The sequence below is a fragment of the Notolepis coatsorum genome (genome assembly GCF_963971535.1).
Source record: "Notolepis coatsorum genome assembly, chromosome: 6".
Taxonomy (NCBI): Eukaryota; Metazoa; Chordata; class Actinopteri; order Aulopiformes; family Paralepididae; genus Notolepis; species Notolepis coatsorum.
The window spans coordinates 162,712,962-162,726,406 of NC_140170.1; positions in this window are offsets into that span (position 1 = coordinate 162,712,962).

Below are 13,445 nucleotides of genomic sequence, written 5' to 3' on the forward strand. Positions count from 1 at the left end.
CCTCTTTCTGTGTCCTATTTTATTTTTAAAAATGGCAGCAGGCAAGAGTGATCTTTGTATTCCCTGTCTAAGTGTAGGTGTCTATGCTTTTGTGACTATCTCCTACTCGAACAACCGCTAACGGTACTTGTAGCCCTGTCTATTCTCTTCTTTCCCTGTTCACTGGTGATCTGTAGTCTTACCTGACTTGCGGTGCCCTTGTTGCCTGGCAGAACTGCTGAAAAAATAGAGCACAAAATACAACAGTTCTTTTTAATTTTTCAACTGGAATTTCACTTTACTCCGTTTTTTCAGTATGAATATATCTTCTATCTAATATTCATACCACATCAAATTTTTGAGAGATTTTTTATCAACAGTATGAATAATCCTTTACTTAATTCATACAATTTTTTCAAATTTTTGAGAGATGTTGTGATTGACAGTGGTGTTTGCGTTTCCGGTGTCTACTCCCTTATTTCCGCTTCTATGTTGATCCCTCCTTCGTTGAATTTCCGCTTTCCGATGTTTTCCCCGTGGTCCCGCTCCAATATTCTGTTTCACCTCGAAAATCACAAATTTTTTGATTAGTGTCTCAGCCCTTATTACACTTTTCATTCAATCATCATGTTTCCATTTTTCAATACTACTTCCCCCCAGTGGACATTTGTCCTCCTCAGACACGTGTCCACTAACATTTGTTTTTACGCACCTTCCGACATCACTCCCTGCACGCCGCGAGGCCCCACCCTCTGTTTTCCGAAGCGTCCATTACAGACTCCCCACAGAGGACAGGATAACCTCACCACAGGTACAAGGTAGTTAACGCCCAGGCACCCCACCTTGTCACTAACCCCAGGAAGCCCAGCGCCCTGCCACACGGTCATGCATAACCGTACAGACTCAGCACCAGACCCCAGGGACCTAACAACTCAACACATTCCTCCTCCGTGTACCTACTTACGGAAACAAAACTCATTCACAAAAACAACATTATTTTTACAATATCCCCAGGCACGTCCCCCAATACCATACCCCTCTGCACACCCCATCCCCCACCCATCGACCCAGACTGTCCAGCAGTCCAGATCAAAAAATGACAGACAGGGCGTACTCATGGTACATTGGCACCAACGGAACGCCCACCTCCGCTCGGCCCCCTTTCTCACCCTCCTCTACCGCCATCATCTTAGTCATAACAGGTGCAGCCGAGCGGAGTGACTTCTCCACCGCCGGACCGGCTGCGCAGAGAGTCCTAATCAGATACCCAAAGCATGCTCTAATCACCGACACACACACGACCAATACCACAAATATCACCACTGCATAGAGAACGTACTTAACTATCACCCAACCTATATACCCCATCCAACCTTGACCCCAGCCCTCCCACGAGTCCTCCCGCGCGGGCTGCATCTCCCTAGTAATATTCTTCAAATGTTCTATAACCTCTGGCATCCCTACTTCGTCATTTTCGGGCACATACGTGCAGCACTCCTGACCTATTAACGCACACGTACCCCCTGAAGCTGCCAACAAAAAATCCGTAGCCGCCCTTGTCTGCATCTCCATTAACCTTAATGACCGCATTTCCTCATTTTCTAGGCTAAATCCCTTTGTCGTTGTGATCGTCATCTCCTCAAACAATGCAGCTAAATGATCAATCTCCTGTCCATTAGCATATGTCCCATACGCAGGATATGCCACCTTAAAAAAAATATCTGCACTCACAGCTCGCGCCTTCCTAGCCCCAGGGTGCGTCGGCAAAACATCAGTTATTCTCATCGCCGGTACCAGATATCCCAACGCACACCTTCCTTTCCAACCCGCCGGTAACGCCGCATACGCATTTTCACCACAAATCCAATACGTACCTGGGGGAGCCCGTGCAGCCACCTTTGCAGCCCCCAGGCTCACCCCCCCTACACAATTCCCTAGCGTGCCCACATATTTACCATTTTCGCCGTCCTCACATCTCGTAAACTCCTCTGGCCTAACCGCCACCGGAATAGGCGTAACATCCAACTTAGCCTGCTCCGCCACCGCCCCTAGCAATCCCTTTGTTTTATGATACACCTCTAACCTCTCCTCACTCACTCCCTTACATAGGAAGGGCAGATTAAAACCCTTCAACACAGAGTTATGACACTCAGTGACTGGGTGGGCCATAAGCGGTAAACCGGCTGCAGAAGACTCTGGCGCTAGGCCGCACACATAACAATCAGACTTATTCGCACTTTTCGCCACTTCCCTTGCTATTTTTATAAACATATTCGTGTGAGGCTCACGCAATTCCCGCTTGTCCACATCTATATTTATAAGCTCCGGCCCCTGGGGCCAAAAATAAAACAAAACTCCTGCCGTAAATAACACGAACACCGTCACCAGAGTGCCCAACACCAACACGCACTCCGCACGCCTAGACAAACCAACCATCCTTTTACCGGCCTGCTCTCCTCCGCGTTATCCCTGCTTCCCTCCTCCTGCTGCGCGTTTTCCCACTCTCCCTGCAACGCCCCACAGACAACAACCAACAACATCCCTCATTACAAACTGTTCACCATACAACATATAACCCCTTCCCATTCTCCCCCTAACCAACCCTCCAATATATCCCTAATAGGAGAGTGGAAAAGAGGGGGTGGGAAGGCGCCCCCGGGCCGGGGAGGGGGACACACACTGGGAAAGGCCCGGGAGGGAGGGAGCACACCCAACTCCCCCAGAGGAGAGGAGACCCGGCAAGACCAGAGTACGTCATGCTAGACAGGAAGGGAGGGAACGTCCCGTGAGGGAGTATACCACTAGGGAGGGAGTGACGTACCTAGGAAAGGAGCTAGGACAGGAGGGGAGGGAGAAAAAATACTCGACGAGGGGGGCAGAAACAACAATACCACCACATACCACAACACTACAACACAACCTATCCCTAACTGGAGGTCGGCGGTGCCTCCTAACCTTCCGATTTCGGTGGAGACCGCCAGCCAAATCTATCATGGGTCTTCACCAGTGTTTTAAAGGCTGCCTCCGCCTCTTTTTGACTCAAAGACACCCCCTCTGCTCCCTCTCCCCCCTTAACCATGCGACTCCGACCCATCACCAGACTAGTAGCAAACTGCCTCACGACAGCCTCCATGGTGTAAGCGCTAGACCAACCACTTGGTGTCAACAATTCCATACATATGACCCCACCCTTACTCACATAACCATGTTCTAATGGCGGAGAGAGCACCCGCATGAACGGCGGAGAGAACGGGAAATCCTGAGGGAAAGAGACACCCAGCAATATAAACTCCGTCTTAGTCTCCTTCATATCCTGCCACAACAAGGAGTCCACATCCAACTGAAACAACCTAACCTCCCAGCTGAACAGATTATCCTCAACCAACTCCACTGTAATAAAACCGCCGCCCTGTCGTCTGATCTCCTGAAGTTCCCTCATAAGCCTCTTTGACCGGACCAGGGCACCCCGAGTCATTGGTGATGATGTAGATGGCGTACTGGTTCCCCTCATTCTTGCGATCGTCCTTGCGAACCAGCCCTGTGGTGCAGACCGCCGTTCCACCGTCTGGCCTTTCACCATCTTTCACTAGTCAGATTAGTCAAGCATTAGTCAACCTCAATTGCTCAATTAATCCCCACATTCAACACCCATACCTGTTAGTACCCTAGACCCCGCCTACAATGTCTCAGACCCCAGACCGGATCCCTCAAAAGGGACCCAGAAATAAGGAAAGAAAGCCAGGGCAGAAAACAGCGTGTGGGGGGGGGGGGGGGGGGCAAAAAGCGCACTATTACCGCACGGGGGCACACACCACTCCATGGAGAGAACTGATATCTCAATCCTACAGCGGGGCGGGGGGGCATATACCATAGTATAAACGGGAATGAGGGAACGAGACACTAGGAAGGGAGGGGAGGGAGGCACCTAGGGAAAGAGGGGAGGGTGCATCAATGTAGGGAGGGGGGGGTACTCCTAGGGAAGGAGCCACGTAGGGAGGGGAGGGGGGGTTCACACTAAACTTCCAGTATCACCACACCTCTGCTGCTGTGCACACTGCACCACATAGGGAGGGAAAGAGACGTGAGTGAGATTTGGAAGAGAGAGAGAGAGAGACGGAGGAAGGGAGAGAGAAGTGAGGGAGACAGGGAGGGAATGGAAAGGAGAAAGGGAGAGGAAGGGAGGGAGGGGAGAGGAGAGGAGAGGAGAGGAGAGGAGAGGAGAGGAGAGGAGAGGAGAGGAGAGGAAAGGAGAGGAAAGGGGAGAGGGAGGGAGGAGAGGGAAGGAGGGAGGGAGGGAGGAGGGGGGAGGGAGGGAGGGAGGGAGGAGAGGAAAGGAGGGAGGGAGGGAGGAGAGGAGAGGAGAGGAGAGGAGAGGAAGGGAGAGGGGGGGGGAGGGAGGAGAGGGAAGGAGGAAGGGAGGGAGGAGGGGGGGGGGGGGGGGAGGAGAGGGAAGGAGGGAGGGAGGGAGGGAGGAGGGAGGGAGGGAGGAGAGGGAAGGAGGGAGGGAGGGAGGAGAGGAAAGGAAGGAAGGGAGGGAGGGAGGGAAGGAAAGGGAGGGAGGGAGGGAGAGGAGAGGGAGAGGAGAGGAGAGGAGAGGAGAGGAGAGGAGAGGAGAGGAGAGGAGAGGAGAGGAGAGGAGAGGGAGAGGGAAGGAGGGAGGGAGGGAAGAGGAGAGGAGAGGAAAGGAGAGGAGAGGAGAGGGGGGGAGAGGGAAGGAGGGAGGGAGAGGAGAGGAGAGGAGAGGAAAGGAGAGGAGGAGAGGAGAGGAAAGGAAGGGAGAGAAGGGAAGAGAATGAGGGAGGGAGAGAGGACGCAGGGGCGAGAGATTGACAGCACCTCGCACATTATACCAGGGGGACCGTGGAAACAATAGGCTATAATAATTTCTTAAGACAATATCGCCCCCTGCTGCCCTTTTTCGCACATCACCCCTATTGCACCACAGTACCCCCAACATCCTGCAGGAGGCGCCCCCATCCTTCTAACAATACGTGCGTCATCACGCAGCCACACCTCCACAACGCCAGCCCACGTGCCCACTCAATTTTAACCCCAACTCCCAGAATCCCCTGCACCGAATTGTAGTTCGTCTTGTAGGCCGGCCTCCTACAACGTCGTCACCGGAATTACGTCACGTCCCCAATCCTGAGATCTCGTTGACCACCAGAATAGCACCACGCGAGGCTTTGTCACGGGACTTTTCATTTGTTTACAAAATATCTGTTTCTCATTCATTCCTAACCTTCTAATTCAACTCATCCCCATTCTATTTCATACAACGCCACAATCACACACATACTCTCATCCAGCATCATAATAATCTTTAGCCCTGGGCAGCTTAATACAGTATGTAGCACTTCACATTAGCCCTCGGGTCCCAAACGGCAACCTCAGCAGTCCCCGCCGTAGCAACCCGCGGCGCCCATGTTACACCGGCATTACATACTGAATTAATACCTAGTCAATTTACATCCCTAAACCACATAGTTATATATCCCTACACAGGTCCTTATTAGCCTCGCTACTAAACAGTGCTTTATATACTAACCCCAAACGCTTCTAAGTGCCTTTCTTTTAATTCTATTATAAGCGCAGTTATCCCACAAGTGCCTTATTTCAAGGGTCACTTTCCCCCCCCCCATCACTCCTCTTCTCAAACCTCTCAATCTTCATATTTAGCGCCGTTTGGGGAGCTTTATCTGTCTCTCCCCCAATCGACCAAATACCTCCTTAATAATTCGTACTAAATGGCGAATTCTTTAAGCAGATTGCGTCGGGTCACAATACAACAGATCCGTATGAAAACGTCTTTTTAAACTCGTCTGTTATACGTGCCGATTCTAAGAGTGAAGTCCGCGAATGATGGCGCGGAAAAAAAGCAACAACCTCTTGGACGACGCGGCCCGAACGAACACAATCTAGTCTATTACATTTATGATTGCGTCCGTTTCCAACTGACCGCGACCTCACCTCCTTTTTCAAGCGCTTAATTCTTCATCACAACGGCCGACACCAGTCCAATCTTGTGAGAATTGGAACCAAATCTCGGCCGCTTTGATGTCATTAGTCGCTCCGTTTCAACCCTCGATTCACCGCTGCCCAAATTCCACCCTCCTAAATCCATCTCCCTTGCTGCAACTTACCGTTACTCTCCGCCGTCGTTGGATGTCCGTAGAGTGTATACAGTCATTGAAAACGTCGTTGCTCTGCTCACCGAGAGATCTTGATCTTCGAAGGATGGTATAGTGGATTTTTCAGCTCGGGAAAACGGCTCCAGATTAACGTGTATCTTCAATGATTCTATTTACTAAAGTCTCAGGATCGTATAGTGGATCGCTACCGTATCTCTGCTATTGTACTCACACGTTTTGTTCAAATGTCTTATAAATGATTTGGAGTCGGAGCCAGGCGCTACGGTACAAAGACAGTCTCGCCGTCGTTTATTGGAAGATCCAACAGCTTAAAGTTCTTGCCAACTTCTCTATGTCTAAAACAGCGTCTGCAGCACGTCTCGATTGGATAGTTTTCAGCGCAGGTTGGGGGTCATCTCAAGATGATGTTCTCCGTGCCTCGACGTGGTCTCCTGGTCTCCGTGCGCGCTCCTTTTGTCTCATCTGTGGTACATTATATAGGACTCACAAGACCCCCCCCCCAGTAATCGAGTCTCCGGGATGTGATGTCACATGCCAGAGACTCCAGCATTTCTCTGATTGGTTTAACATGAAAGAACTGAACTCTGACCAAATAAGGAATTTACATGACTATTTCAAACGCTTCTTCCTTCTAATGAAAACGGACTAAACAGTTATTTGTTTGATCAAAATAAATGAATGAATACTTTGCTACCAGATTGCAGAATGGGTACAGCACAGTACAATACACACAACTCTTGCCAACGGGATATAAATTAGCAACCACCCTTTTGGATAAGTTTATATCAGGCCCGCTCCTTTTCAATTTCCTAGTTTTTAACCTTTTTCTTACTAAATGAACACACACTACTTTACTAAATGCTCTTTACTGTTACATTCCAGATTGTGCTAGACTATCTAAATCCTATAGTATAATTCAGATTTAGATCATTGCGGCCACAGTTTTCTTATAACAACCTGTATAATGTTTGATGCAAAACTCCATATCTCTTTTATTTCATAAGCAATGTGTTTAGGAGAAAAGGCCATACTGTTGTTTTACTTATTTTAAGTTCTAAATCCTGTTTTATTTAATTTAGTCTCTCGCTGGTAATGGTCTTTAACTACATTAACTAGAATCTTATTTCCTTGACAATGATATGTTTAATCCTATGTATGGCTTTTTCCTTTGTAATCGAGTCTGGTTATTCCATTTCTCAGTGGTCAATCAGTCTACTTTTTAGTGTCATTGTGCTTGCTTTTTCTTGATGTGTCTCCTATAGTTATCTGTTGATTAATAACTTGCTTATTTAGAGTTTCAACTTTCTGCATTTGTAAGACATAATCTGTTTGGACCAGCTGCATGTTATTTCCTCCTCCTAAGAGTCTATCTCCTACTCAATCTGAACCACCAACTGTCTTACTGTTCTTAAACTGTCACAGGGGGGTGGCATCTTCCGTTTTACCATTAGCATATAGTGGAGGGACCTATTTTATGACCTTTTAGCAAGAATGTCTGCCCCTCACCCTATTATTAACCCAACTGCTGACATGCTGATTCCTATCCACTATAGAGATGCTGTCTTCTTAAATTTCATTACTTAGCACTATTGTACATTTTTTATTCAATTAATTTACGACACGCCTTTGAGGTGCTTTGGTACCATGAGGTGCATGCATAGTCATAGTACCCTTGAATGAGTGCTCCTGCCAGAGTCTTCAGGGTATTCTTGTTTACCAGAAAGGAGATCCGGTACAAGAATCTAGTTCGTTGGTTGACTTTTTTTATTACATTGGATGCCATTTTGTCACAGGAAAGATTTGCCTCTAGGATGGAACCCAGGTAGGTAATTTCGTCTTTCCTTGTGACAATATTGTCACCCACTGTAACTGAGAAGCCGTCGGTCTTGCTGAGTTTGTTATTTGAACCGAAGAGAATGGACTCTGTTTTGCCCATGTGTAATGATAGTTTGTTATCAGCGAGCCATATGCAGATTTTGCCTAGTTCCGAGCTGAGGGTTTTTTCAACCTGCAACTTGTTCTTGTCAGAGACCAGCAGGGCTGAGTCGTCCGCAAACAGGAACAAGTTGCAGTCACAGGCTGACGACATGTCATTTGCATAAATTAGGAAGAGTAGTGGTCCTAGTATGCTTCCTTGTGGAACACCACAGCTCACTGTGAGGGGGGGGGATAGAGTACCGTTTACCTCTACCATCTGTTCTCTCCCCTCCAGGTAGGATTGCATCCAGCTCACTGATAAGCTATCAAAACCAATTGCTTTTAGCTTGTCCATTAGAATGGAGTGATTGACAGTGTCGAAGGCCTTTTGTAGGTCCAGCATGACCATGCCGCAGTATTTGCCCACGTCCACCTCTTGTTTGATGTGGTCGTTCAAATAGAGGAGGCATGTGTCAGTGGAGTGGGACGTTCTAAAGCCAGATTGGAATTCGTAGATTAGATTTTTTTCCGCCAGGTACTTTTCGACCTGTTCGTAGACTATTTTCTCCATGACTTTCGAGATGGAGGTAAGAATAGAAACAGGGCGGTAGTTGCCTGGGTCTAATTTGCTGCCCTTTTTGTGCAGAGGGGTCACTCTCGCAATTTTGAAGTCCTTGGGGACGTGCCCCTGTTTTATAGAGAGGTTTATGGGGTGACTGGGGTGATGGCGGCTGCTGCGTCTCTGAGGAATTTGGAGGGGATGCTGTCATGGCCAGTGGCCTTGTTAGGTTGGAGGGCGCTCAATTTTTTGAGTACCTCATCGGTTGTTACCATTTCAAGTTTGAAGTCGTCTTTGTGGACCCCTAGGTTTTTGTAGTATGCTACTATGTGCTGGGGGGGGGGGCGCAACACCAACACAGACAAAATAAATAAAGTGGTCAAGAAAGCGAGCTTTGTGGTGGGAGCTGACCTGGACAGTTTGGAGGTGGTGGCAGAGGGGAGGACAAGGAGGAAGCTGTACGCTATCCTTGAGAACCCCTGCCTCCATGATGAGCTGACCACAATGCGGAGCATGTATTGTATATTGTATAGTAGTGTAGGAACCAGTTTCTCAGGAACTTAGCATGTAATTTTTTATCATGCACATCTTGTGTCTTACCTATTTTCTTTTTTCCCCCCTATGCCTATTTTTATTATTGTATTTTGCACAATCGATGCAGGCATGACCACCCGCATTTCACTGTATGCCCTGGTATGTATGTGACAAATAAACCTCTTGATTCTTGATTCTAATCAGATGTATGTACAGAGTTGTAGTATTATTATATGTACAGTGATACAGGTATAAAGACACTGTAGTAGTAAATCATACTGGCCAGCAGCGTAACTAGTAAGATAATGACACAGGCCTATTGAGTATGTACTTTTTTCTGTTAATACTTAAACATATTCACATTCCCTTTGTAGTTTTACTTGAGTAGCATTTCCAAGGACTCTTTTACCAAAGTACTAATCTATTAGATTAATTTCGTCAATGAATGATTTTTTTTGACAACTGTATGTGCTTCACTGATGGAGTAGTAGTGCTCTTTGTAAATGTTTATCTTTTTCTTTATTGACAATAATCCAATGAGGATCCTGAAGTAAAAGGGTAAAGTCAACCAGGTGTCCTTGCATGTCTAGATACAGTATATATATTCTCACCGCATATATATCTACCCACACCTGTCTATATTTACCTGCACATAGTCCTTGACCTTTACTATATATTTTTTTTTATCCACTTTTTCTCCTCCTTTTTCTATTTTTCTCCCATCCCAATTTCGCCTCGCCAATTCTCCCTTCAATTCTCCCCTCCCCTGTCTCGAACGTTGCTAGACCATGCCTCCCACTGGTCGGCTGCAATGTGGACGAAGCCTTGCATCACGTGTCCCCTCCGGTACACTAGGAGGCAGCCGTCGCATCTTTTCACCTGTACAGCGCGATCTCTCAGCGGCGAGGAGTAACGCGTGGGAGGCTCACGCTGCCCCCGTTGCTTCCTGATTCTGCTGTACAGGCGCACCAACCGACCTGTAGGAGTCGCTGTCCACAATGTCCGATCCCCACCCACCAGCTTTCCCACCCCTAACACTGCCAATTGTGTTAGTATGAACGACCAGCCAAGCTGGTAGCAACGCAGAGAGCTGGGCTCGAACCCAGCATCTCCTGCGTTAGTGGCGAGCGCCTTGCCCACTGTGCCACTTAGCCGCCCAACCTTTACTATATATGTACATATCCTACTCTTACTAGTTACGCTGCTGGACAGTATGACTACTACCATACTGTCTTTATACCTGTATCACTGTACATATTATACTACAACTCTATACATACATCTGATTAACACTGCACTGACTAGTACTCATTTGTAATGTTGTACCCAGTTTAATCACCTGTACATTGTTTGGATGCCAAACTTATTTTTGCTGTATAATGACAATACATTTGCATCTAATCTAATATATATATACACCCTCCTCTTTCACAAGTCTATGCCTGACGAAGTCCAATGTAAATTAAAAGGTAGGTGATTAACCACTAATGGAGCTTTTCCTATTCATTGACTTGCCTTGTCTGTCCAATGGTTTGTGTGCACTGTGCAGACATGACCTTGCTGTAGAATACAAGCTGCCTAGTATTTCAATGCAGATCTGTTTCAGTTCATTTCAGTGGATCAACTTCCATTCCAGACTTGCAGGGGTCCTGTTGCTGCAATATACACAGCTCCTCTCATAGCACATCTGTTATGTAAAAATAAAAATAAAATAAAAAACACATCTGTTTTTGAAATGTTTTTCCTAAGATTATGGGTTTAGGTCAGCTCTGATTGCATTTGTTTTATCAATCTACCTACAAATCCTGTTTGAAAGGTTTTTTGTCTCTTTTTCTCTTGTTTTATTTTCCATAAAAAATGTTCGCCTTTGCTGATGTTTGCTGTTTTTAACATGTCTGTAAAGCACTTTGTAACTTTGTTTGGAAAAGCGCTATACAAATGAAATGCATTCATTCATAGCCAGATACTGTAGGAGCTGTTCATTTCAGAAAGGGGGTCCAACTCTTGACTTGAACATGATTAACGTGCGAGTCCCAGATAATAAGAAATTGTTTATATAGATGTGATGAATGAAACGAGCCAAATGGTTAACAACACTAGTATTTGAATCCGCTTTTCAGCCGTGTCCCAACAGAGTACTCCATACCTGAACACCACTGTGTTGCCGGTTGTGATTACTGTTTTGACCGTTTTTGGTATATTTAAAACTCGTATTAGTATTAGTTGTCACACTACTTACTTACTGTAAATTAATTTCCTGTCAACCTTCTCCAGCACAATGTATCAGCATTATGCAAGAGTGATGTTTTATTCATGTCTGAATAATGGATTGCAGTTTATACAGAGACTGGATGTAAATGGAAAACTACCTCCCCAAAATTTTTTTATATACCCAATGTATCAAAATTCTTGTGGAGAACAACATTTTGAGTATCAATCAATAAAATCAATCAAACAATCATTAAATAAAACAAACAGTTTATTCTTGTGTTTTTTTTGCTTTGAATTTATCTTTTGTCTGTCCTTATAAGAATAATATGCCATTTGTATGTCATGTCATCTGTACTTTCAATGTTATTTAAAATAAACAAAGTAATCTGTGCAGCAGTGATCAAAATAATATGGTTGTACACTCTAAGCAGGTCCAACTTTGGAGACTTCAGTCACTGATGAGGTCTTCTCACCCATCTCTAACATCTTCTTCATACAGTTTATAAACCCTGGTCTTGTGTCATCGTGACCGACTTCCGGGGCCCGACCCACCAGTTGAGAAACTGAGACAGAAGGTAGACATCACTCACACCACCGTTGGCACAACCCGCCAGTCACCGCGGTCTGCGAGCAACATTAGCCTCCTGTACGGTATGCTTGTGTTGTGTCAAAGTTCCGACGTTCCTTGCCAAATTCCCAAACAGGTCTCTGACATCAAGGCCACCTAATCATCCCTTCCCCTTAATTGGCCGATATTAATCCATCTCCCGAGTCGTTCAGCCATTGTGTAGTGTGATGTGTGCCGGGTGCCAGAGTATGGTACTAGCCATTGAGCCTGCGTAGCCCAAGGTTGGGTGCTACCAGTGGTAGTGAAGGAGGCAATTTACCTAACCCTACGTTGTAAAGCGATTTGAGTCTGAGGAAAGCGCTATATAAATGTAATGAATTATTATTATTATTAAAGTTCTGTGGATGGTTGCTTCATGAATGGGGACAAGTTCTGTGAGGAGATATTTAGGTTTTGAATTCACAAAGATCCTACATAAACACTGGCACATCATCAACTCTGATCCCAAACTCCAATCGGTCTTCAAGGAACCTCCCACCGTAGTTTACAAACGCCCCCCCAACCTGAGAAACCAACTAGTGAGATCCTACAGCCCACCTACTGCGCACAGACCCACGTTCCTAGATAACACCCCGGATGGGAACTACAAGTGTGGTAACTGCACAGTGTGGGTATATTATTAAGAGCAAGACCTACACACATCCACTTAATGGTAAAACCCTCAGAGTCCGTGGCTTCATCACGTGTAGCTCCACTCATGTCATCTACCTAATAAAATGTCCATGTGGCCTGAGCTATGTAGGCAAAACCAACCGGCAACTCAAGACACGCATCAGCGAACACCGTAGCAACATCAGATGTGGTGATGAACATAACCCGGTTGCAGTACACTTTAGACAGGCAGGACACAATATCAGCACATTAAGATACACAGGCATTGAAAAGGTAGAGAGACCAGCGAGAGGCGGAGACCATGGCAAACTACTTTTGCAGAGAGAGACCTACCATATACACACCCTTCAGACTATGGCCCCTCTTGGACTGAATGAAGAGTTTGACATTAAACCCTTCCTGTAAATTCTGTCTGGTTCTGTTTTTTAATTAATTTTTCTGTTTTTTAAGTTCTTATTATATATTTGTTTCTCTATTTTGCATGTGAAGGTGTGTTACATCTAACTACTAATTACGTACTACTGTTATTGTAACTATGTACCGTATGTTCTGGCACTTGAGCTGCAGTATGTTTTGTAAATTTGTAGCCTATAGGCTAATTGATTTGAACCTTGACCTGGTTCAACCTTGACCCCTAATATGTATGTATATATACCCCACCCCTTTTCACATGTTGGTGACACTTGAAAAAGGCCACAGGCCGAAACGTTATGTTAAAGTATATTAAACTTGGGAAAACTGCAGACGGTGTGCTGACTTTTTTTTCTCCACAACTTGAGATATTTAGCCCCATGGCTCTTGGACTCTGAGCATGACATTCAAGTCTTTGCTAGTTTAGTGTGCCTTACTTTTT